The sequence below is a fragment of the Puma concolor genome, chromosome B3 (genome assembly GCF_028749965.1).
Source record: "Puma concolor isolate L17-30 chromosome B3, mPumCon1.1.hap2, whole genome shotgun sequence".
NCBI lineage: Eukaryota > Metazoa > Chordata > Mammalia > Carnivora > Felidae > Puma > Puma concolor.
In genome coordinates, this window is record NC_141672.1 from 81,447,046 (window position 1) to 81,472,152 (window position 25,107).

Sequence of the window (25,107 nt, forward strand, 5' to 3'; positions counted from 1 at the left end):
ATTGGTGAGATAAATTATTATACACTCATCAATGAAAAATAATACAACCATGAAAAGGAATGAAGAGGGTGGTACATGTACAGACATCAAACAGTGTCCCCAGTGCCTCATTAAGTGGTAGGGAGGGTGAGGAAAGATATAAAATGGTATTCACCAAGTACGTCCTTTTTGTTGTTAAAAATAATTTAAAACTTCTTGGATTTTATAAGCTTGTACACGTTCTTAAATTAAAAAAAAGTAAAGTTATTTCAGTACAAAATCAATGAAAGGTAAAAACATTAGACTTCATCAGAGGTCTGTGGAATACTCCAATGACTTGAGAACAAAGTTGGAGAATGAAGACAGTAGGAATTTGAAGCACATCTCAGCTGAATACCAGCCGCCCTGAGAGACAGGCACAGAGGACTCCTATATGGATCTGGCCCTAGGTCCACTCTGACTACACCCCACCTCTCCCCTCATCACTCACCATGCTCTAGCCACTGCTTCTTTCCCCCTCTATTTTCTATGCTAAATTTACTCCTACTTTTTGCCTTGGCGCTTGCTATTTCGGCTGCCTTTGAGGCTCTTAGAGATCTCTGCATGGCTGCCTTCTTCTTCTCAATCAAGTCTCAGCTCAAGCATCACCTCTTCAGATAAATGCTCCACTTAATTGACTCAAGTTCATTCTCTTTTATTTTCTGCATTGTATTTATCATCCTCTAAAGATACCTTGTTTTTTTTGTCTATGTGACAATGTCTACAACTCCCCTGCTAACAGAAGGCACCCATTATGTTTTGTTCCTCACTGTACTTCTAGTATTCAGATGAGTATCAGGTATAGAGCAGGTGCTTCATACTTATTGAGTGCATTAATGCAGGAATGGTTGGGAGATAGTGATATGTCCAAGTATTGAAGCTTCACTCTTCTGGTTTACTCCAGGTTGGATCTATAGGGAATTTCTGGGACATCCAGTCACAAGGCTATATTAATGGCAAAGCTCTGTCCTAACTAAGTAAGTATGGTAACAAGGCTTTTTTGTCTTTTTGTTTGCAGGGGTGGGATGATGAGGTGACAATAGTGGTGGGAGTGATAGCATGGGTGGTATGCTTTGCATACTAACACATAGATTCTGAGAACTCCTTGCCTCTCCTTGCATCCAAACCAATTCTGCTCACCCCAATTTGCCTCATAAAATGGCTGAAACAGTACCACACCTATAGTTGGAAATTAGGTTCAGAACACAGCCGATCCAAGTTTACAGTAATAACAGGAGATGAGTTGCTCTTTATTAATTTCTTTCCTAGCGTGCACTTTCTTTTTCTTCATTTCTAATACTATTCTGAATGCCCAAATGATGAAATTTGAATAGTATTGACTCCACTCATGAATGTAAGCCAGACTTTGTAATGGGCATGCAACACAGGCATAAGCCAATGAACACACTGCATTTCTGTGGTCTTTTCCACTGAAATAAGATGGAGCATGGGATCTAAACTGGATCAAAGCAAGTAACCCAGTATTTTTGCTGTGGAAATTGAGCTATGGTATCCCTCTTTTCTATTTGTGCCTGGTGTATGGAGATGTAAATCTTGTAACCGCAATAGCAATGGGAAGAGAGACTGGAGCTGGTAGGAGGTCATAGCAGAATGGTGTAAACCGAAGCAAGTAGAACTGAGAGACGGAACCTGATAATACTGTGTAAACTCCAAAATAGACTACATCTGAAGTGAGATCTATTCAGTTTCCATATCCTGAAATCAAAATATTCTTTTTTTATTTAAAAAAAATTTTTTTTTCAACGTTTTTTATTTATTTTTGGGACAGAGAGAGACAGAGCATGAACGGGGGAGGGGCAGAGAGAGAGGGAGACACAGAATTGGAAACAGGCTCCAGGCTCCAAGCCATCAGCCGAGAGCCTGACGCGGGGCTCGAACCCACGGACCGCGAGATCGTGACCTGGCTGAAGTTGGACGCTTAACCGACTGCGCCACCCAGGCGCCCCATGAAATCAAAATATTCTTAATAGATACCAAGACAAATGTAAATCTTCAGTTGGGCTTTATTTCTATCTCTGGTATCTGGGGTACAACCTGTTGCCAACAATGTCAGTGCTTTGCCCAGAAGTCCTTTTGCTCTTTTTGTTTTTATGCATTTACCTCCCTTTGGTGTAACAGCCACATCTTCCTGGGCCACTGGAACCACTTGGCCCACAAGTAGCAGAGAGCCTGGGAGTTTCCCAATGACTATCTAGTCCAGGGGTAGGAGAGTGCAGTTCCCTTGACTTGATTGGGATAATGCTATGGCATAACGTATACTCCAGTGATCCTGTGCCCGACATCTGCCTGAGGATGCCCTATGCCTGGCTTCCTCTGTTTCCTATCCTACACTTCCCTCATGAATCACTTGCACATGGATCTTCATTTCAGGGCCTGATTCTAAGACAGTGTCCCCTCGATATGTCAATTGTTGGCAGAAAAGTTCCAATAAAAATATTAGAACTAGGAGAAGTTTCTCTTTTGTCTAGTTTTTTTTTTTTTTTTTAAATTTTTTTCAACATTTTTATTTATTTTTGGGACAGAGAGAGACAGAGCATGAACAGGGGAGGGGCAGAGAGAGAGGGAGACACAGAATCAGAAACAGGCTCCAGGCTCCGAGCCATCAGCCCAGAGCCCGACGCGGGGCTCGAACTCACGGACCGCGAGATCGTGACCTGGCTGAAGTCGGACGCTTAACCGACTGCGCCACCCAGGCGCCCCTTTTGTCTAGTTTTTACTGGCTCCAGAGAGAACAGAGAGCGCCCATCTGCAATGCAACTTCACAGACTTCTAACCAAAGATTCAGTGTCAAGTGTGTTTTCCGGATATATAATGTTTTAAAACTTCAAATCATAGAAACTTATAGTATTCCAGATTTTAGCTTTTTATTTTATTTATTTTAATTTTTTAATTTATTTTGAGAGAGACAGAGAGTGTGAGCAGGGGAGGGTCAGAGAGAAAGGGAGGAGAGAGAAATCCCATGCAGTCTCCACAATGTCAGCACAGAGCCCGATGCGGGGCTCGAACTCATGAACCAAACAGTGAGATCAAGACCTGAGGTGAAATCAAGAGTCAGACACTTAACCGACTGAACCACCCAGGCACCCCAGATTTTAACTTTTTAAGATGGAGAATTATTTCTCAAAGACTTGAATCCTCGTATCTGCTCACAACATTCTTCCCCACAGTGTGCTATATCATCTGTGGAGGATTTGCTGTCTGGGTTGTAGGAAAATATACTGCTGTTGCAGGCTATTCAGCTTAGAAACTACTGATTGTGCCTTCAAAGTCTAATCTGTGGTATGAATATTTTCTTAGTTAAAAAAGGAACAACCAGAAAAATACTGTGACTAATAGTATACCGAAATAACACCAACACATATGCTTATTATAATGTGTGATTAGATGGACTCAAAGAACTAAGTGCTTTCTAATCTACTATTTTTATAGAGCCACATGAGTTTCTGGCTTTAAGGTTTTTTTTTTTTTTTAATTTTTTTGAAGTTTATTTATTTTGAGAAATAGAGAGAGTGAGCAGAGAGGAGCAGAGAGAGAGGGGGGGAGGGGGGAGTAAAAGAGAATCCCAAGCAGGCTCTGCACTGTCAGCGCAGACCCCGACGCGCGGCTCGAACTCCCCAGCCGCGAGATCATGATCTGAGCCGAAACCAAGAGCCAGCTGCTTAACTGACTGAATCACCAAGGTGCCCCTCTGGCTTTAAGTTTTATGCTCTTGTCTCATTTTATATTTATATATATAATATATAATATTATATATATTGCATATATTGCACATTCCACCATATTAGGTCAGTATTTTACTATTTATGGAAAAATAATCATTTCATTTTATAAAGTTTTCTTATAAGTCAATATAAGTGGACAAGTAGTAAGAGGTTTGAAAGTGGATTTTGGTGAAAATATTCAAATAGGAATAATTGTGGACTCATGATTTGTGAGTTCAAGTCCCAATTCGGGTTCTCTGTTGTCAGTGCAGAGCACACTTCAGATCCTCTGTCCCTCTCTGTCCCTGCACCTCCCCAGATCATGCTCTCTCTCTCTCAAAAAACCAAAAAAAAAAAAAAAAAAAAAACCAATAATTATAGGCTATGTAATCTCTTAAAGGAATTTGCTGTATTATAATCATATGTTAGGAAACCTTGAGTGTTGATGATATTCAGGCATCTACTATTCATATGTATTATAATGGTTATCTACCCAGGATCTTGGTGTCCTTTCTGTAGAGCATCACTACCTATAAGTTGGTATAATTTGATGAGTTTAGATAAGTAACCAGCAGTAATAATTGTTGCTTTAATTAAATAATATAATATGGAAGTCATTTCATTACTCAATAGCCTCAAGAGCTGGGTTCTTCCATGCGGCTTTCCGTGGCACACTTAATGTATTCTGATAAACAGCATCTGTAGTTTCTAATGGACAAAACTGATGCATAGATAATAATGCTTGACACAAATTATATCATCTGGTGAGTTGTTGAGGGCACTGGACCTGAGAATTCTGAAATTAATAGTTAAGTGGCTAAGAAAGTCTTATGGAGATTTAAAAGAAATGCTATTGGGGCGCCTGGGTGGCGCAATCGGTTGAGCGTCCGACTTCAGCCAGGTCACGATCTCGCGGTCCGGGAGTTCGAGCCCCGCGTCAGGCTCTGGGCTGATGGCTCGGAGCCTGGAGCCTGTTTCCGATTCTGTGTCTCCCTCTCTCTCTGCCCCTCCCCCGTTCATGCTCTGTCTCTCTCTGTCCCAAAAATAAATAAACGTTGAAAAAAAAAATTTAAAAGAAATGCTATTTATAAGTGGTACAAGTGGTTTACTCACCTCCGAATTTCATTACTGGATATCATACTTTCAATAAAAATACAATTAGGAAAGTTTTGGATTTAGGCCCATAATGAATAATAATAATAAAAAAATACAACATGGGCCTTTAGGGTTAGTCCTGAGTTAAAATCCAGGTTTTCTCCTGCTTGTAAGCTGTGTGATCTTAGACTACCTAGATAACATCCTTCTGGGTCTTATTTTGATGTTATTTTAAAAATGGGATGAAAAGATCTTTTGTGGAGGGTTATTGTAAGGACTGTGTGAGTTGATGCATGGAAAACACCAGATTTATAATTGGTTCTCAGTAAAAGATAGCCATTATTATCATTGTTGTTAGTGGTAGAAAACACGTGAGATTAGAAAATTACTTATGGGTTGAGTGCTACTTTCAAACTGGGATGGTTGGTAAGGATTTATGGATTGTTCACACAGCCTTCAATGCAGTTGGCTTCTTTGCCATCATCCATAAAAGTCAAATCAATAGTAATTTTCAATGACTGTTACGTATATGGTATTGTTTAGGCACTAACAGAATTTGAAAGATTCTTGTCTCCAATAGTCTACAAGCAAGTGGGGCAAACACATGAGCCTATGGCAAATTGTAAGACCAAGTATGATAAGGGCTCAGGTTTTTAAAGAAACGGTTGCCATCTGTTTTAAGGGTGACAGAGGAGGAAAACGAAGGAAAGCAGCAATTCTGCCATCTTTTATAGCAACATTAATACATATGAGAAAGAGAAATCTTTGGTTACGTAATTAACAAATGGCAGAAGTAGAATTCAAACCCTATCTGTTCAATCCCCACATTGATTCTTTCAAATTCTATGCTAAATATCATACACTGTCTTAGATGCTGCAGTTTTCATATATCATAATTGATACTGGTTTTCTTAGGTTGGAATGGATACACTTAGTTGTTGTTTGGCTGCTTGGGTTTTCCTATACAATTCCACTTTGATGGTAATCCTTACTTAGAATTTCTCCCAGTGTCTTGACTTGAAAAGCCGGCATAGAAAGAGTGACTATAAGCAGTAAATGAAGTCATGCTGTCAGGACCGTGTGGCAAGAACTACTTCCTGCTTACGAAGTCATTTCATTTCAGTAGCTGCCTTTCCTCACTACTGGGCAACACTTTATTAAGACATTTCAATATGTTTCCTGCTTTAATTAGCCATGCAAATGATACACCACCTTCAGGAGCAAATATTACTGAAAACTGAGTCACATGAGGAACAAATACCCAGGTCTGCAACTCGGTAATGAGATTATTTTGAGCAAACTTATTCATATCTCTGTGGTTCTCTTTATCTCCTTGGAAATTCAGGAACAGACAAATCTGCCAATAACATTCTGTCACTTCTATTTTGCATCATGATTATTTATATAATAATTTTATTTGCCTTACCAACGTATAAGCTACTTCGATGCAGCAGCTAAAGTAGTATCTTGCACATGACCAATAATTATTGGATGAATGATTCATAAAACTGAAATATTTCCAGTGAATGTTCATATGCTTAATGTTCAAGAAAACTAGCAGTATTGGATTATGTAATTCAGAACAGTGATGAAAGCTTTAAAGAGTAAAAATTTTTTGGCTTTTAAGCTCCTTGAAGGCAGAAGCTATAAACAAATGTGAAACATTCTCATGATCAGATAAGAGTGGAATATACAAAATGATGTTTAATTAATGATTCTGAATCAATATAAAATGAGAATGATTCAGAGTGCAATCAGCATTTTTTAAAAATTCCAAACTATCTGCTTTCTATGGCATTTTGCCCCCTTCTCACTTTTTTCTCCCCTCTGGGAACTGGAAGAGGCCCTGGAATGACCTCTTTAATGCTAAGCTTTCTCTGTTGCACTTCAGTGTGAAATCTTTTTCTCCTTCTGAAAGCTGGAGGGAGCTTCCTGAATGATTGATTGGTTGGGTGTCCTCTGGACACACTATGCAACCACTGATTGATGTGCTCGCTCTTTCACGAGCACATTCATTTTCTCTTCTCTAACTCATACAATTTATTCATCCCACGATGCATTTCTGCATCCATTATCACTGTCTTTCAATTTTTAAGCAGGTGAAAAGATGGAAAGTTAACACTTATAAGGGTATAAGGCTTATAAAGCAGGTTTGTCGTAAGTAAAATATCGGATCATTCCACATATCCAGAAGAATATTTTCTGGAGGGTTTCTTTTACTTTGATCAGTTACAAATTTAGAACAACTTTGGGAAGGGTGGGGCGATGTAGTTATAGACTTCTACAAACTAACTGAGTCAGCTACTAACACAAGAGCTAAAATAGGGATCAAAATATCAAAATTCCAGTTAGAATCCTATCGTTGCTTGTCAGCTTGGGAAAGTCAGTTAAACTTCTTAGGATTCAGTTTCCTTATCTGTACAGTGTGAAGAATGAACTAGAGCTTTGAAGCTTTGAAGTCTCCTTCTGGCTACAATGTGCAACGATTCTGTACCATCAACAGGTAGCAACATCATGAAGAAATCTGACACTCATGAGAAATTTAAACCAAAGTCATTACACTTTTGGGGGGAGGCTAATCACAGTACATATTGTTAATGTGATTTAAATATGAACACCATGACCGCTCAGGAAAAATATGAACAATTTATAAAAGAATCTATCATCTAACTCAAGATTCTATACAATGAGAAAAAAAAATTTCTCCAATCTACATGTACTTTAGGAACAAACATTAACCTTATTAACATTGCTGGGTCACTTTTCTACCTTGGGGTAAAGAAGAGGCATCATGAGGTAAAGTAGAAATTTAGTTTAAAAATTGGTTAGCCTTTTGGTTTACAAAGCAGAGAGAGCCTTCTCTGATATAAGAGAAGTTTGCTTTTACTTTCCAAAACCCATCTCCACATGGCTCATCACTTCAATGAACTGCAAAACAGCCCTTTCACATCAACCAAATCAAAACATTTTAACTTTTCATGAAATTAAGCATTTTGAAATGTCTTAACTCAAGAGTCTCCCACAATGACATAATTTACAGTGTTTATCTGTGAGAAATTTTAATCCCAGAAGAAGATTTAAGTAATATAATGCAGGACATTCTGAAGCAAATGCTAAGACAGTCTGAGAGAGACGTTTCATTGGCAGGTCAAAACACACTGGCGAACTTTTATTCATTCATTAATTCAGATAATATTTGTGGAACAGTTAATTGTCAGGTGCAGTCTTTTGTTTATTCCGTTCATCTGTGTATCCTTACCGAAGATGACACATAGTCAGATGATAATTTGTATGTTGTGATATCAGCTACCGTAGACTACCTGCTTCCCTGTCAGTGTCTCCCTTTTGACTAGTATTTTTCTTCAAAGCTCTGCCTGCCTTTTACTGAGCAATGGGATTAGTGCCAGACCGCAGTAAGCAATTTGTTCATCCTTGGAGAGCACATTTGCACTACCCCATGATACAGGCATTTAAATGATTTTATTCGTTCACCTGTGTTGAACATTAAGGGGGTAAATTTTCAGTCCAGGGATTTGGCTTTAAAACTCCAATTGATGTTAATGAGAATTTGTAATGAGCCCCTTCTTCTTAATTAGTGGCACCATACCTGTGACTGTAGGAGGCATGGCTTAGACGTGGAGAGCTTAACGAGGTGATAACAAGGAGAAAATGTTTAAGCCTGGATTTTGGCCTGGTCCATACTTTACTATGCAAACATACTTTAGGAGCTGGTGCTTTAAAGTAAATTTATTACCTGGCTTTTATGACCGTGTAGACCTTCCCTAAGAACAATCTGTCTTTTCTATAAAAATACTCATGTTCCATAGAAAAAGAGTGACACAGAGGAAACTAAATCAAAGGAGCAAGAATAGGATCCGACTTTCCCTCCTTGTTCATGTAGAGCGAATTTGATGTTGAAACAAACGATCTCTCACTGTTTTGTTTGCCTCAATTAGGGAATACCACAGCTTATAAAACTCTTTCCACACCGAGGGGCAAAATTTTGTTCTTTAGGTAAATTGAACCTGTAAATATCATTCAGGATATCACAGGGATGATTTAAGGAAATAAGAATCTGGCTTTTATAGCATCTTTCCTTGAATATTATATGATCATTATGGCATGTGGGTAAAAACCCAAGTTTCGATCTTGCAAATTCTATCCACTTGAGCTGCTTCTTACTGCTACAGCACATGACCTAATCCAGGAAGAATAAAATAATCGCAGAATAATAAAATTTTCACTGTACCTAGCAAAGGACATAAAAGTTGGATTATTGATTTTGTTTGAATGATGTGCTGTAATTTCATACGCCAACAGAGTGGAGCACAAATCCTGGCCTGCCAGCTTTCATTACTGGAATTCACTTTCTTGCCACCAAGTAACTTCTACCGAGTCACAAAATAAATCTGGATTTCTCAACTTACTGAAAATGAATCTCTTTTGCCCCAGGTAATTAATAGGAATTGAGGGCTATAGATCTGCTTCATTTGGGAGAAGAGGGGAAACAGCTGAACACAGACAGTTCTGTTACCACTTCTCTGGTTTACCATTATTCCCATGCCAAAGATAAAGTAACATGCATGCAATTTCTAAATCTTTACTGTATCTCTTTGCCTCCTTGACATACTGTTTTTGGTTCTTTCTGTTGGTTCCACTGTGCTAGTTTAATAAATAGTAATGGTAAAAGTAAAAAACTGTGCATCAAAACAAGAAATAGGGGCATCCAGGTGGCCCAGTCGGTTGAGCGTCCGACTCTTGATTTCAGCTCAGGTCATGATCCCAGAGTCATGGGATGGAGCCCCGCGTCTGGCTCGGTGCTAGGCATGGAACCTGTTTGAGATTCTCTCTTTCTCTCACCCTCTGCCCCTTTCCCCTGCTCGCGCACACTCTCTCTTTCTCTCTCTAAAACAACACAACACAACAAAACCAAACCAAACAAAAAACAAGAAATAAAACCAGGTAGAGGTCAAAGTGGCCAGGTTTGATCATTGTACACATTGTTTTGCATCAGCTATCATACGTTCATAGAGCTAAACCTAAGAGTTAATTTGTACTGATTTTTAAGGGAAAATGTGTGGATGACAATATAAAATCAATGGTAAACAGTGCAAAGGGCCTGATAACATGTCAGTTAGTCCATCATGCAATTCTTATGTACATAAAAAATTAGAAATTCATATGTAACTAAAGGCATATACTATGCAAGTGACAAACTATCTCTGATTTATTTAAATAGGAAGAATTTTGTAACACAAATAATATATACCAATGGAATGAGAATTTCATAGAATCAAGAGGAGCTATGGATATAATTCCCAATAATGATTATTATATAATTAAGTGACAAGTAATATGTAAAGCTTTATGCATTATAGTTTTTCTTCCATACTCCAATAATATCTACTGAACACATGTCTAAAGTATTAGAGTTAACAATGAATAAAGATGGCATGCTTACAGAACTAGCAGAAACTGTAGAATTATATTACAAAATTCTACGCCTATAATTACTTGAAGAAGACGTGGTCCATATCAAGATGAAGGTTAATATAATGGTGGCATAAATTAGGATTGTGCTTCTTTTATTGAAAAATGACATGACCTATGTATTTTCAGGGACTATAGTCCCTCAGCTTGTCCCTCGAGAAAGCAGCCTTTTATGAACCACATTTATTCCTGTAGATGAAATTAATCTGCAACTTGGAGAAAACCTGGCCTATTCCAGGGAATTAGGAAAGACTGGCGATTAGAGAAAAATATTTACATTAGAAAAAAAGTATCTAGATTGAAAAAGTTTGATATTTAGATTAAAACAGGTTTAAGAATGAGAGAATTTTCATGGTCACCTTCCCTTCTCAAAGCATAAATTCCTTTCCTTAAAATAAAATGAAATCTTAGAAATACTTAAAAAGAATGCATGGCATAAATCTACATTCCTGGGGGTAACAAAGGCATGGATAAATTATTTTATGTAAAATTCTTTATGGTGGAATGAATAATTATTAAAACTTTTAAGACCTTCCACAGTCTTTATACTGGTTATTTTTTACTTCTTGTCTCTTTGCAGGACAGATTTATAATCTTGGTACTGCTTAAATAGAGTGGAGAGCAGAAAGTAATATGCTCCTCCAATTTGGGAGTTAAGAACAACTTTAAAAATAGCATATTAGTTCTGAATTTGGAGCTGATAATGTCTTTTCTGCTATCACTTAAGTTTGTGTGATATGTTAGGGAATGGAGAAAACTGGCACAACATAAAATTAGATTAAAATACTTATAAGCAGACATTCAACCGATGTCTGATAAAACTGTTTCAGATATAATCTAACGGCTTAACATCAGCAGAAGACTAGAACTTCCTGTGTCTTCAAACAGACCAACCAGCAGGAGTCCCACGGCAGGGAAGAGAGGCTTCTGGTTAAAATACATGACTTAAAATGTCCTCACCACAGTGTGTAGTGTTGTAAATATCACAGAAACTGACATTTCATAACCATCAAACTAAAAGTTTGGGCTTATTTTTCCATTAAGTTTCATGTAACAGGGCAGTTCAAATTTATGTTGGAGGCTAATATAATCTCAAGGTTTTAAAGGTACAAGGAACACATTATGCAAAAATTCTCCTATGGCATTTTATAACTAATACTGCTGAATATTATTTGAATTTCTCTTTTCAGAATGAAATTAGAGTAATTGTAATTCACGTATTATATACCTACACCATTCAGTAAGCACTTACTATGTATCATTTGTGGATGGGTCTGGAAATACAAAGACAGACAAGCTCCAGGAATCCAAGAAACAATGAGAAAGAAGAGGAAAGTGGAGGAAAGCCTTAAAATTATGAACACAACAGAAAGTGACAAGTGTTTTAGCAGAGCCATGTGTAAAGCTGAGTAAGCATGCAGATAAAAGGAAGCAATTTTTCAGTGTGATTTTTAACTTTGTATACGGCATTTTACAGTTAATTTTTAGCTGTATATTCCCATATACTTCCAGTAAGTTAGTGAGTTAGTCGCTTTTGATTTGCACTGCCAGTAGTCTTCATGAGCTGTATCAAGCAATCTACACATATGCTTAATTAGTCCTTGAGAAGAAGGTTATAGTTACAAAACTGATGACAGGCTGTGGCCCATGGAAGTTTCTTTTTGAAAAACTCTGTCTCTGGTTATAAAATTAAATTGAGCCATGATTTGCACCACCTCCTAAACTAGAGATGCCAGTCTTATTCTTTGTTCCTCCATTTGCCTGTTCCCCTCCCTCAATTGGTTGTGGATTTTTACCAATTCTGCCTCAGAAATGTCTCTTTAATCTGTGTATGTTCTCTCCATTCCCATCGCCACTGCCTCTGTCCAGACGCCCACAACATCTTTCCTGTCTCCCTTCTCTTTTGTCCTTCCAGTCCCAGATGTCAAGTTTTCTTTCTAAAAAACAAGGCAGATCATGTCATTCTCATACATAAAGATTCTCTATTCGCTTTGTTGTTTGCAGAATACAACTCAAACTTCTGAGCTTGGATACAAAATCCTTGATGCTTGGGCTCCAGTCTACCCTGTCCAGGTGCCACATATGCTTGTCACAACCAACATCTCATACTCACCCTCATTTCCCAGATACACTAGTCTCTTTCACAGAAGGTAAAACCACTCTCTCTCTCTCTCTGGGATTTTCCTTCTTCTCTGGCAGTTTCTGAGACATCCAGTGGTTTGTCAGCGGCCAACTAAAACCTTTGGGGTCTCAGAGTTGGCAATAGACTCTGTCATCAGCACTGCACAGTGCTCCAGTTCCTATCTTTGTCCCTGCCCTTTCCATATGGTTCATACATGGCTTACATGCCTCCTTCTCCTTACTTCTCTCTTATCCTATTGGCTCATCAAATCTCTGGGTCCAACCCAGTGCCTTACATAAAGTTTACTCCATATATACATCCAGTAAACCAAAGCAAATACGGCAACGATGCTGGTCTCAATAATAGCATTGGCGGTATTACTGTTATTAAATAATGTCAACAGCAAATAGTTACATAACACAGTCTGACAGACACTGTTCTAAGTGTTTTACACAAATTAGCTCATTTAATCTTCATGCCAATGGCACTATTACTATCTCCACTTATAGAAGAGGAAATTGAACCACAGAGAAAGTAAGTGGTTTGCCCAAAGATGCCTAAGCCTCCCACAAATCTCCATGAAACATATTCATTGGCATTAAAAGAAACAAACATATGAACAAACAAACAAAGGTTTTGTGTTCAAAGTAGTTTTGGAAATCCAGGGTTAAACAGAGATATACAAATTTCTTCACTGCAGGACTCTGTAGAGTCTTTATGCTGCCAACAAGCACTGTGACAATGTAAAACTGTATTAAGGGCATATATGCCCTGATTCTCTAGACATAGCCTTGTGGTGGCCAAGCGTCCTATGAAACTAGTGATCCATGAAACACACTTTGAAAAACACTGCTAGAGGGTTATTTAAGGTGACACAATAAAATCTGTTATCAATTAATATTTGCATGTCACTTTCTCTTCCTCTCCTTCTCCGATCCCAAAATAGGTCTTAAGTCCCGTGGTCCTGCCTAAGGTCAGAGGTGAACAAATAAATTGTCAAAGACAGGAGTTAATTTCCTTTCTTCCTTCTCTCCTTTCGATTTACAGATACTTTAATTACATATTAAGAAACACTGGACAATTTTTCTTTGCTGGTGTTACATATAGTTCTTCAACTAAAGTGCAAAGGCTTTTATATTATAGCTAGAACACGTCAGCAACTTTTATGCCTAGTTGAGAAATGTACATTACAGTTGTATCAACCTTCCACTGAGTTTCTATGTGTTTCTAAAGGCAGCAAACAGGATATGTACAGGGTAGAAATAAAGAGACCTGAGTTTGCACAAACTAGCTGTGAGATCTTACTCTGTGCCTCAGTTTCTTTATCTGTACATTAAGGATATTTGAGTAGCGATCTCTCAAGTACCATCTAATTCTAAAAGTCAAACTCATGCAGATTGCTCCTCCAAATTCACTGAAGCATAGAACAGAAAAACATTAACTAAATATCTAAAGTACATTGTTGGGAGTTTTTCCCCTATATTATAAAGAAACTTCTGTCGACGAAATTAAATATAAATAGTAGGTCGTGGAAAGCATCGTCAGGAGAAGTGAAGAACAGGAGGTAAGAGGAATAAAATTTTTACTGCTTCCTTGGTAGAGACAGTTTTTTAGGCTAGAGAAATGGCAGATTCTTATATTCTGGTGTACAGGAACCATATGAATAAAACATGGCTGTGCAAATGAACTCGCAACCTTATTCCAAAGTACCATTCGGGAATAATACGTTTAATGTCTCATCAACTTCCCCAGAAAAGTGAGAGTAAACCTGTGCACACAGACAAAACAACCATAACAAAAACCAAGGTAGAAATAAATCTGCTCTGGGGAACAGATTTGATCGACATTTGAAGGTTTTCAAAACTCTAAGTAATATGCTAGTCACTTAAAAATATTCCCACATTTCTGCCTTCTCCCATCATTCTATGCCTTAAGATTCATCTGTCAACTTTGATGCATCTTTTTAAGTACCCCTCCAAGCCTAAAAATCTAGACCACAGAAGAGCCCTCTTTGCTTTGAAACTATCTGATCAGTCCATAGATCATTTACCTGCAAGGATTATTTGGTGAAGCTAAAGCGGCACATCCACCAGCAGCATCTGAGGGCCGAGGCGGCTGAACGTGAACAACAAATTGTCATTGGCATCCCATTTATGAACCTTCAAACGGCATCAGATCTTTTCCATGGGAAACCAGATCAGGTCAGACTAGAGCTGAATATTTCTTAACAAGCTAACCATCAAAAGAATTTACGTTTTGAATAAAAAGGCTATCATTTGTTGATTTGAATATCAAAGGGATCCACTGCAAACTCCCAGTCTAGAAAAACCTCCCTAAGCTACACTAGACAGGTGTTTAATAATCTATTATTAAGGCACTATTTTAGGTTACTCAGAATTATAAAAAATAGCTGTAACTGTGAAGCTGCAAATGGGACTGCACAAAGAAATGAATGCTATTAACATACTATTAACAATTCAAAAGAATGAGTTGACATACCAATCAAACTTGTTAATTGACTGTCAATGGCCTGTCCCTGAATATACAACATGACTGCATTATAGATTTCAAATGCTGACAGGAAGACAGTTCCATTTGCATTAACTTCATAAACTGATCAACAACCAAACTGCCACATACATTTATAATGGGAAGCTGAATCATTTCAATATTCATGGAGCTCTGTAATTGTAAATTAGGTACTGGCAAACAATACAATACTGTACGTACTCTAAAATATCCTAAATTTCATTGACCTACTTTCGTTCTGATTTTAAAAGACAGAGAAAAGTTTCATCTTGAAGTGATCATTACTTTAATTTATGGTTTGTGCCTTAGGCAAAATGTGTTTGCAACCCAATTTGCAACTGTGGTTTATAGAGGCAACTCTAGAAGCATCTGTGGTCTAGAAAATAGAAGGTACAAAAGGTGATGCACAGGTGCTCTTGCTTTAGTTGGGGATTTTGAAAACAGAAATATGGAACAAGATGGTATCAGCTCCTTCAGTGACGACCAAATGATCCATTATGACAAGATGTTTAGCAAATAAACATTCATATAACAAAAAGAAGGTTAAGTATTAGTCCTGTCCTGGAGCTTCCTCGAATCAACTTACACAGCCCTGCTGCTGTGAAACCATACTTCAACATCTTCAATCATCTATCAGTTTGGGAATCAATAGAGTAACAGTGAAGATAAATGAGGGCTGAAGATTATGGCTAACAGACGTTTCATGAGAAATGATCTGAAATTCAATAGTTATCAGCATGGAAATAGGCCTTTCAAATGCTTCTATGACCTCTTCAAGAATTAACACTGATTTCTTTAAAAAGCTGTTTCCCATGGAGGTAAATGCTACTTTTATCTCTAACATTTTTCTCTGAGCATTATCTATGCATGACTTCGCCAGCCACTGGAGGTTGCTCAAAGTTTGTGGAGCAGTCCTGGAGAATTTGAACGTGTCTTCACAATTTTGGATTGGCCAATATACTCTCCTTAGCTTCTATAAAAAATATATTAATTTTGTTGTTGTTGTTGACTTTCCCAATAGCCTATTGCTAGATAATTAACCAAATGAGTTTACTTGTTGAAGGGGGGGGGTGTGGTACTGCTAAATAATTTGAATGTTATCCTTAGAGGATTACTCATCCAATCTGTTAAGATTTTTAAAATCTTTGTACAAATAAGCAATAATATATACTACATAAAAGTAAATGATATACACACAATATGTCTGTGTATATAAACCTATATAAATGTTTAAATATAATATATAATGTATTTACTGTATTTACTTCTATTTACAAATATAAATGTTTATAATATAAATACGTGTATTTATTTATATGCAGACAATGTATATATTTAATAAACTTTTTCTTTACAGTAGTTTTAGATTTACAGAAAAGTTGCATAGGATAGTACAGTGTATATAATAAACTGCATCCAGTTTCCCTTATTGTTAACATCTTACATTATCATGACACATTTGTCACAACTACTCTACAAATACTGATACATTATTATTAAGTAAACTCCATAGTTTACTTGGATTTCTCTAGTTTTTAGCTAATGTTCTCTTCTCTGTTGCAGGATCTCGTCCAGGCTACCACATTACATTTAGTCATCAGGTTGCCTTTGGTTCCTTTGACTGTGACAGTTTCTCAAACTTTCCTTGTGTTTGATGAACCTGACAGTTTTGAGTAGTCCTTGTCAGATATTTTATAAATGATTCTTCAATTTGGGTTTGTCTGATGTTTTTCTCGTGGTTAGACCAAGGTTATGGATTTTGGGGAAGAAGTCCATAGAAGTAAAGTGCCATTCTCGTAAGTGATATATTTTTATCTTTGAAGGTTCTCAGGATACTAACTGTACTTAAAATATAATAATTTGTTTACTTAGAAATAAAAGGCAACTTATTTAAATCATCAATAATAATATACTAAAGAGGCCATATGGCTATAACAGAAAGGCATTCTATTACTAATTGGTAGTACAGTAGATGTTAAGCTATGTGTTCACTGCAGGTTTTGGGCATGTCTGTAGCACTGGTAGTTTAAGTCCACTAGGGGATGCATTCACAAGAAATGGAGCCAGGCAGGTAGAGACAGCAGAGGAAGAAGACACATCCTGACCAAAGGGAAAAGAGAAAACTTTACAAGTATGGTTCAGGGTCAGTGGACAAGCTTGTGGAGGGTGTTGGTGACTTGGGAAAAGACTGAGTACCATTAGAATAAACTTTAGTGTCTTCATTTAGTGTCAGTAATGACATGGGCAGGTATCACTCCCTAAAGATGACATCAGTATAGCAAACCAGGAAAGGAGGAGAAAAATAGAAGAAACTCCATAAATAGCCAAGGGTATTTGTTTTTCATTTTTATGTAAGCTATTTCTTAGGAACACATAAATAACATCTTTGGGAAAAATCATTGGGCTAGATTTTTCTCAGAGAAGTTACAGCGTCTAGTTAGAGATATGCCAGATTAGATGGTTGTTTACCTATTGGCCTGACCTATAGTCATTTGCATTTTCTGAGTTTCCATAACCATGAAATGGGATCCAACCTACTTCAAAAAGTTGTTCTAAGACTTTGTAGATATGAGAATGATTTGGAAAGTATAGCAATGTCTTTAAATTGGTTCTTGGGTTCTATGCAACTCAGGTTCAAGAAATGAGGATTTACGTAGGGATCCAAGGGACATTATAGGAAACAAAATCTCAGAAAAATGCCTCATGAGCACTGGAACTAAAGTCTTGTTGTGGATTGAAGGTGGTTCTGAAGAACCACAGTAGCAAGGTGTTCAGGAGTCTCCATTCTAGCGTTCAAATGAAATTACAATTATTTTTTAGGTGTCAGCTTTTTCTGTGTGGCTTTCTTACTCATTCTATCATTATGACATATCTATTGATTGACTTGTGGTACTCCTGAACAATTTCAATGTGTTACCCTTCGATCATAAATGCAAGCAATAAAGGGAACTCCACAAATGGCTAGCTACTTAATTCACCACTCCATACAGCTTCCCTACCTGTTAGGTTCTGGTTTCTTGTGGATACAACTTCAGCTCTCCTATGGAACATCATAGTCCCTCCTATTTTGTGACATCTTTCTATAAATTCTTTTTACCTTAGCTGCCTGATATTTGCCTAACCCATATCTTTATGGGTAGGATATTATTCTTTTTGCTTTTCAGTTCGTGCCAAGCCATTTGATAAGACCATTGCATGGCTGATGGAGTGCCTAGTCCCTGGAACCTTTCTCTCTCTCTCTCTGTCTCTCTCTCTTTTTTAAATGTTTATTTATTTTGAGAGAGACAGAGACAGTGAGAGAGAGCAGGGGAACGGCAGAGAGAGAGGGTGGGGGAGAAAGTGTGGGGGAGAGAAAGAGCCCAAGTAGGCTCTGCAACATCAGCCCAGAGCCCAATGTGGGGCTCAATCTCATGACCCTGGGATCATGACCTGAGATGAAATCAAGAGTTGGACGCTTAACCAACTGAGCCACCCAGGTGCCCCTTTGAGACTTTCTTGGACAAAAAGCCACTGGTGGTATGAGAGGTGGGAGTGGAAGTCATACCCTGCACAAAGACAGAGGAGCCTGTAATTGTTTTCCTCTACAAAGGAGATTGGAAGACATTTTTTCGTAGAAGGGAACAATGGACCCCGGAGCCTCCAGAATGGTCAAGACCAGTGTAAGACTTGAGAAAAGACACTTTGATTGTGATATTAGTTGGCTGTACAAAATCTAAACCTATACTTTAAAGTCTGCTCCTCAGAAAAATCATAGAATTTTAGAGTTAGAAAGGATACTAGAGATCATCTGGTCTAAAATTTTCAATTCATAATTTTCATATTCATATATAATGATGTGTATAATTATATAATACATAGTTTTTCATTATGTAGGCTTTTTATCTCATAACTTTTAGTGCGAAAGTTCAAGTCTGGGTTAAGTGTCTGCTAAAGGTTGGAAGGCTCTTTAGAACAGTGTTAGGTTTAGAGCTTAATGTCCTTTCTTTTAGTCCAACCTGTCTCAGGAAGCTTAGATATATGTTAATGTGGCAATAAACCTTTATCAAGATAGGAATTCAATTTTCTTTGAAACATGTTCACTCTTTTCTTTTTTTGGCCAATAGTTGGACATCTATCTTTTACATGGTTTCATAAGGATTCCTTTGTCTTCACTGGTTGGTGATATATACACCTACATTTTCTATAGCTTCCAAATCCTTTCACCTTCCCTTATATAGTTACTGCCCTTCATACTCCATATTCATCGTCTCTTTAAAATTCCTCCTATATGATCATCTCTCCCTCTCCATCTCCTCTTGAATTCTACTAGGTGGTTCTAATTTCTATCAGATATTTGTAGAGGCAAGCTTAAGGCAATACTTTTTGCCCCACTTCAGTCAAAATCTTATGAGGCAGCTGAAAGAAGAGAATTACTGGCTACTGTGATTTATCCAAAGCAGAGATTTTGCTACAAATGTAACTAATGAGTGTGCATGTATACTATACCTCCCAAGAGGAAAAGCTGTCTTTGACACATAACCTATCATAGAAAGAAATGATTCGTTCCTGTAATCAGTGATAGTATTTATTCACAAGTAATATAAAATAGATGAAATAGAAATATAAGATTTCAATTATGAAATGCAGCTTCATAGGAATGGGCTCTGGAACATGCTGTACAGCTCCCTTTTGTATTTGCGATAATAAAGACGCTGAGAATTAATTACTTTTTGATAGAAAGAGAGAGAAAGGGAGAAAGAGCAGGGAAGGGGCAGAGAGAGGAGAGAGAGAATCCTAAGCACGTTCTGTGCTGTCAGTGCATAGCCCAAGGTGGGGCTCAAACCCACAAACTGTGATCATGGCCTGAGCGGAAACCCAGGGTCTGATGCTTAACTGACTGAGCCAACCAGTTGCCCCAAGACACTGACAATTTATTTTTGCTTATTTATTTATTTATTTAAAAAAAATTTTTTTTAATGTTTATCTTAGAGAGAGAGACAAAGCAGGAGCAGAGCAGGGGCAGAGAGAGAGAGAGGGAGACACAGAATCCAAAGCAGGCTCCAGGCTCTGAGCTGTCAGCACAGAGTCCAACGCGGGGCTCAAACCCAGCTGTGAGATCACGACCTGAGCTGAAGTTGGATGCTCAACCAACCGAACCACCCAGGCACACCCCCTGACAATTTAAAACAGGTTAAGTGATACACAGAAATAAGTAATGTCATGATGTTTACTATCCAGAATGTAGTCAAGGGCCTTGAAGCAAGCTCCTTCCTACTTCCTTTACCAGAATTAAGCTGCTGAGCAGCCAATCTCAGTCCTGAAAGAGCCACATGCTTGTTAAGCTCACACAATCTCAGTGCAGTTTCTCAGATGTCTCCTCAAAAGTTACTTTCCTTTTACTTTACTTGTGGTTATCCCAAGCTTCTTGTCTGGTTTTTCTGCCCACAAGAAGTTAGATACAACAAACTGGAAAGTGTCAGAGAAGAAGGCATGAGACTCAAGCTCATGGATGTTACCAGGAAGGGACAGCTGGTCAACTAGTAGCCAGGGAGGAGACATAAGGACTACAGAAAACAAGTCCAAATACTCAGAAATCCAAATGGGGATAAATAGTCTTATTAACCTCAATAGCCTTTGGGAAAATTATTACTTTAGAGTAAAATAATGCTCATGATGTGACCATAAATCTTTAAGAAAAATAAAATTCTTCAGTATATTCTTTTTAATATGCAGGGTGAAGTGAAATATATTTCACCAAGTTTTTTACTTAAAATATTTAAATAACATAAGTAATCTGAATCCTTCACTCATATAGAATATTTTTTTTTTCTCTATGAATTTAGGATAAATGAAGCAACCGCGTACAATGGTTGCTCAACTCACTTTAGCTCTGATGAAAAGTCACATACTAATTTTCATGTATTTTACCTAGTTCCTTTTTGTCTCCTCCCCTATCTCAAGAGGAGAGTTCCTTTACAACAACTGTATTATCTTCTGGTTCTTATTTTTTAGCCTCTGACCTCAGGTAATCCATTTAAGAAAACTTTCAATTCCTTCAGAGTATCCTTTTCTTTGTTTCCAGATGCACTGGGCCTAAGGACATCAATATGATCTGTAGAGGGTTCCAGCACAATTGTTACTTAGTGGTACTCATTAATTTTTCTGGAAGAACTCTAAGTCATTCCTTTTACCTTATACATTCTCTATATAACATTTTAACAACTACCCATCCTTACAGTTATTCATGTCTCGTCTATTGATTTATGAAAAGAAATTCCCAGAAGTCAAAGCCCACAATCTATTAAATCATTTCTTCTTGGAAGTCATTTCTGCATACCTCGGTCCTTCCTGCCTCATCTCCTTAGATGACTTAGTTTTTTTCTTTAACAGTTGCCCCAAATACATTCCTTATGCAGTTTCATTCGGCTTTTATAGAAAGATTTTATCCTTCCTGACACAGCACAGCAATAAAGTGTGCCTCAAGCACGGTACCCATAATCACACCACTCTCTTTGCTGTCATGCAGAACTGGAAACATTCAGCTAACCTGAAATCCAGCATTATCTAGAGGTCTTTGTTGGCTTTAAGGGTTCCTCCCCCTCCTCTTGAAGGTCTTTTTTTTGCTCCGTCTTTTAGTTCAAGTTGAACCTAATTCTCTGCATGATGATTGTTTTTCATGTTCACTCACTATCTTTTGCAGATGCTATGGCATAATTTAACAGTTCCACCTTGATCATTAATACAGTCACAAATATAGATTTGATTTCTCCAAATTATTAGACATAAACTTTATATATATATAATAGAAGTGCTTAGGTAAAGTGATGCTTCAGGATGGAGTAGGAATACAAATCTAGAAAGTTAGTGAAAAAAGAAAACTCCTCCTTTGAATTACAGAAAGGAATGGGAATTTTACATTAAAGTGACCCAAAGCATAGAGTAAAATAGTTTTAGTTGAATTGATACTGGTGAAAGGGAAGCAAATACCACACATATTTAAAAAGTGATATAGGGGCACCTGGGTGACTCAGTCATTTGAGCATCTGACCCTTGATTTCAGCTCAGGTCATGATCCCAGAGTCATGAGATCCAGCCCTGTGTCAAGCTCTTGCTGAGCATGGAGCCTGCTTGAGATTCTCTCTCTCTCTCTCTCTCTCTCTCTCTCTCTCTCTGTCTCTCTCTCTCTGTCTCTCTCTTCCCTCCTCTACCCTGCTTGCACCCTCTCTCTAAAATAAAGAAAAAAAAAATAGACCTACCCTATGACCCAGCAATAGCACTGCTAGGAATTTATCCAAGGGATACAGGAGTACTGATGCATAGGGGCACTTGTACCCCAATGTTCATAGCAGCACTCTCAACAATAGCCAAATTATGGAAAGAGCCTAAATGTCCATCAACTGATGAATGGATAAAGAAATTGTGGTTTATAGACACAATGGAATACTACGTGGCAATGAGAAAAAATGAAATATGGCCTTTTGTAGCAACGTGGATGGAACTGGAGAGTGTGATGCTAAGTGAAATAAGCCATACAGAGAAAGACAGATACCATATGGTTTCACTCTTATGTGGATCCTGAGAAACTTAACAGGAACCCATGGGGGAGGGGAAGGAAAAAAAAAAGAGGTTAGAGTGGGAGAGAGCCAAAGCATAAGAGACTGTTGAGAAGTGAGAACAAACTGAGGGTTGATGGGGGGTGGGAGGGAGGAGAGGGTGGGTGATGGGTATTGAGGAGGGCACCTTTTGGGATGAGCACTGGGTGTTGTATGGAAACCAATTTGACAATAAATTTCATATATTAAAAAAAAAATAAAGTAAAGGCAGTTATAAACTGAAAGCCCTGTAAAAAAAAAAAATAAAAAAAAATAAATTATCACTAATGTGGTGGTTTAAAAAAAAATAAAACAAAGAAAAAAATTGTTAAAAGGTATATAGGGTGGAGATATATAAAAAAAAGGGTCTGCTTGAGAACTACTATGTATGGCCCTTACACTTTTCTCCGTGTTCACTATCCTGGGGGGTTTGTGTAATACAACAAATGAGTATACTAGAAAGACTGCTTATAACTCAAGATTCCAGAGCAGTCAGTAAGTTTATACATTTGTACCATTTTTTCTCATTTCCTTAAAGATTTAAATTAGATTTGTTACCAGAGGCTCCTAAAATTTCCTATTTGAAAAGTGATATAAATTTTTTCATGTAATCTCCAAAGTGCTTCGAAAACAAGATAAACACATTTTATAAAATATTTTAATTCTAATAATGAGTCAGAAAACATTTAATCTACATGAACTAATTTTTCCTAAGTCTTAAAAAGTTTTTTCTCTAAGTGATTTTTCAGAAATTAAGATTTCTGAAATAGCCATTTATGGAAAACTTTCTTTACTTTCTAACTGTGTAAATATCTCTTTGTTTTCTTGCCAGATGCCATAGAGAGATCTTTACCATGATATCTTCCAGGAGTCCTACCACTAGATTATTCTCATGCTTACATGTCTTAGAGTGGAAAATGAAAACGGGAGAACCATGCAAAATTTTGCCCTTATAAATCATTAGCAAGTTAAAATTGTACCATCAAATAAGGAATATGCCTTTAAAATATTTGAATCTTGGGGGATTTCAGCTCAATATGGATAATTAAGTGCCAAAAAGAAGACCTCTGCTTGACATGATAAGAGAAAAAGACATAGAAACTTTCTAATGAAGAAAGACATCTCAGTGGATTTGAACTCATTACTTTTGATAACTAAGGAAGATATTTCATTTACAAGTTTATCACACCAACTAATAATACTTTATCTACATATGTCGCATTTCATCCAGCAATCTCAGACAAACATCTAACTGATCTTCTCAACCCCCGGTGAGACTATGGTACCTGGGAATATTGCAGGCATAAATTAGCTCTAGAAAGATCCTCCATATTGTCTCTAAATTTGAAAGAGGATATTACCAAGAAAATGTTTTCAATGGAACATAACAGTTTGTTTTTTTAATGGCTTTTTTTCTTAGTTCATTGACTTTTCACTCATATAAATCAAGTCTCATTTTAAAATTCAGGATCAAAGGAAGGATGCAAGTATTAAAATAAGTATTTCTCAAATGTCACAGTTCTCTTTTCTCCTTCAGAGCAAGCAGCAAAATCTATTTCAAGAATTTATACCGTGTGTTTTTTGAGTGCTTTATGAAAATAAAGAATAAAATTTTGTTTGTTTTCTTCAGTACTATCTGCTTCATTGAAATTAGATTCAATTTGGCATTTATTTCACCTGAATTTTTCTTTTTTCTACCACTGGCAATGACATTCAATATTTTCCAAACTCTGCTCAAAATGGCATTTAAAGGTTCTACTCTTATCTGACCCAGCATTTTAATATCTCTTTAATATTATCCCATTGCCATGAATAAACCATAGCAGACTCTCTTTGGTTCTTAGGTCTCCTAGAACTACAAGTTTACAAGTATTGTTTGAAAAACAAAAGGGCTATTTTTAATTTTAATTGTGGCTAACATCCTGAAGTAGATCCTGAATTTCCCAATCATGTTGCTGAACCTACCTTCAAACTTGGTGGGTGGGAACTGAGCAGTAGTCATGTGGAATGGCCTTTAATTGAGGTATCAGTTTAATACAACAAAGCACAACATGCATATTCATCTGTTCATGCATTCAGACAACAAACATTTGCTGACCGAGGTTCTGAGAACACAGAGATAAATAGGACACAGTCAAGACTGTAATGGAATCCCTGATACAATGTCAACACAGTGTGCAAGGTGTTCGGGGAGCAGAAAGTCTGAGAATCTAACACTGTCGAGAGTCAGGGAAGACCTCATTGATGAGATATTTGGCCTCTATTGGCTGAGTAAGAATATAACATGAAAAGCAGGATTTCAAGAGCCCTCCTGGACATTTAGAAATAATTGAATGGAAATATATTATACTCCAATGTTCATAATTATTATTTATATAAATAATTATGCCCTACCAGATTGGGCCATGCTGTCTGTCGTCCACGCAGTGAAAACAAACCCATCGTGTCCACTAGAAAAATAATTAAATATAAGCTCCAGGTTCTAGGGGTCAGCAAACACAAAATAACAGTACTGTTTTTGACTATAAACATGGTAAAATAGCTTTAAATTAAATGTAGA

The 25,107-nt window shown here is 37.3% G+C and overlaps 1 pseudogene across 1 annotated transcript in view; it reads right to left on the reverse strand.

Annotated features, from left to right (window-relative positions):
- LOC147580158 (uncharacterized) overlaps positions 1-25,107 on the reverse strand; it is a 243,780-nt pseudogene that overhangs the window by 155,252 nt on the left and 63,421 nt on the right. The window contains exon 6 of the transcript XR_015251957.1: positions 15,053-15,060. The product of XR_015251957.1 is annotated as an uncharacterized LOC147580158 (transcript). The remainder of the gene's footprint in view (positions 1-15,052; positions 15,061-25,107) is intronic.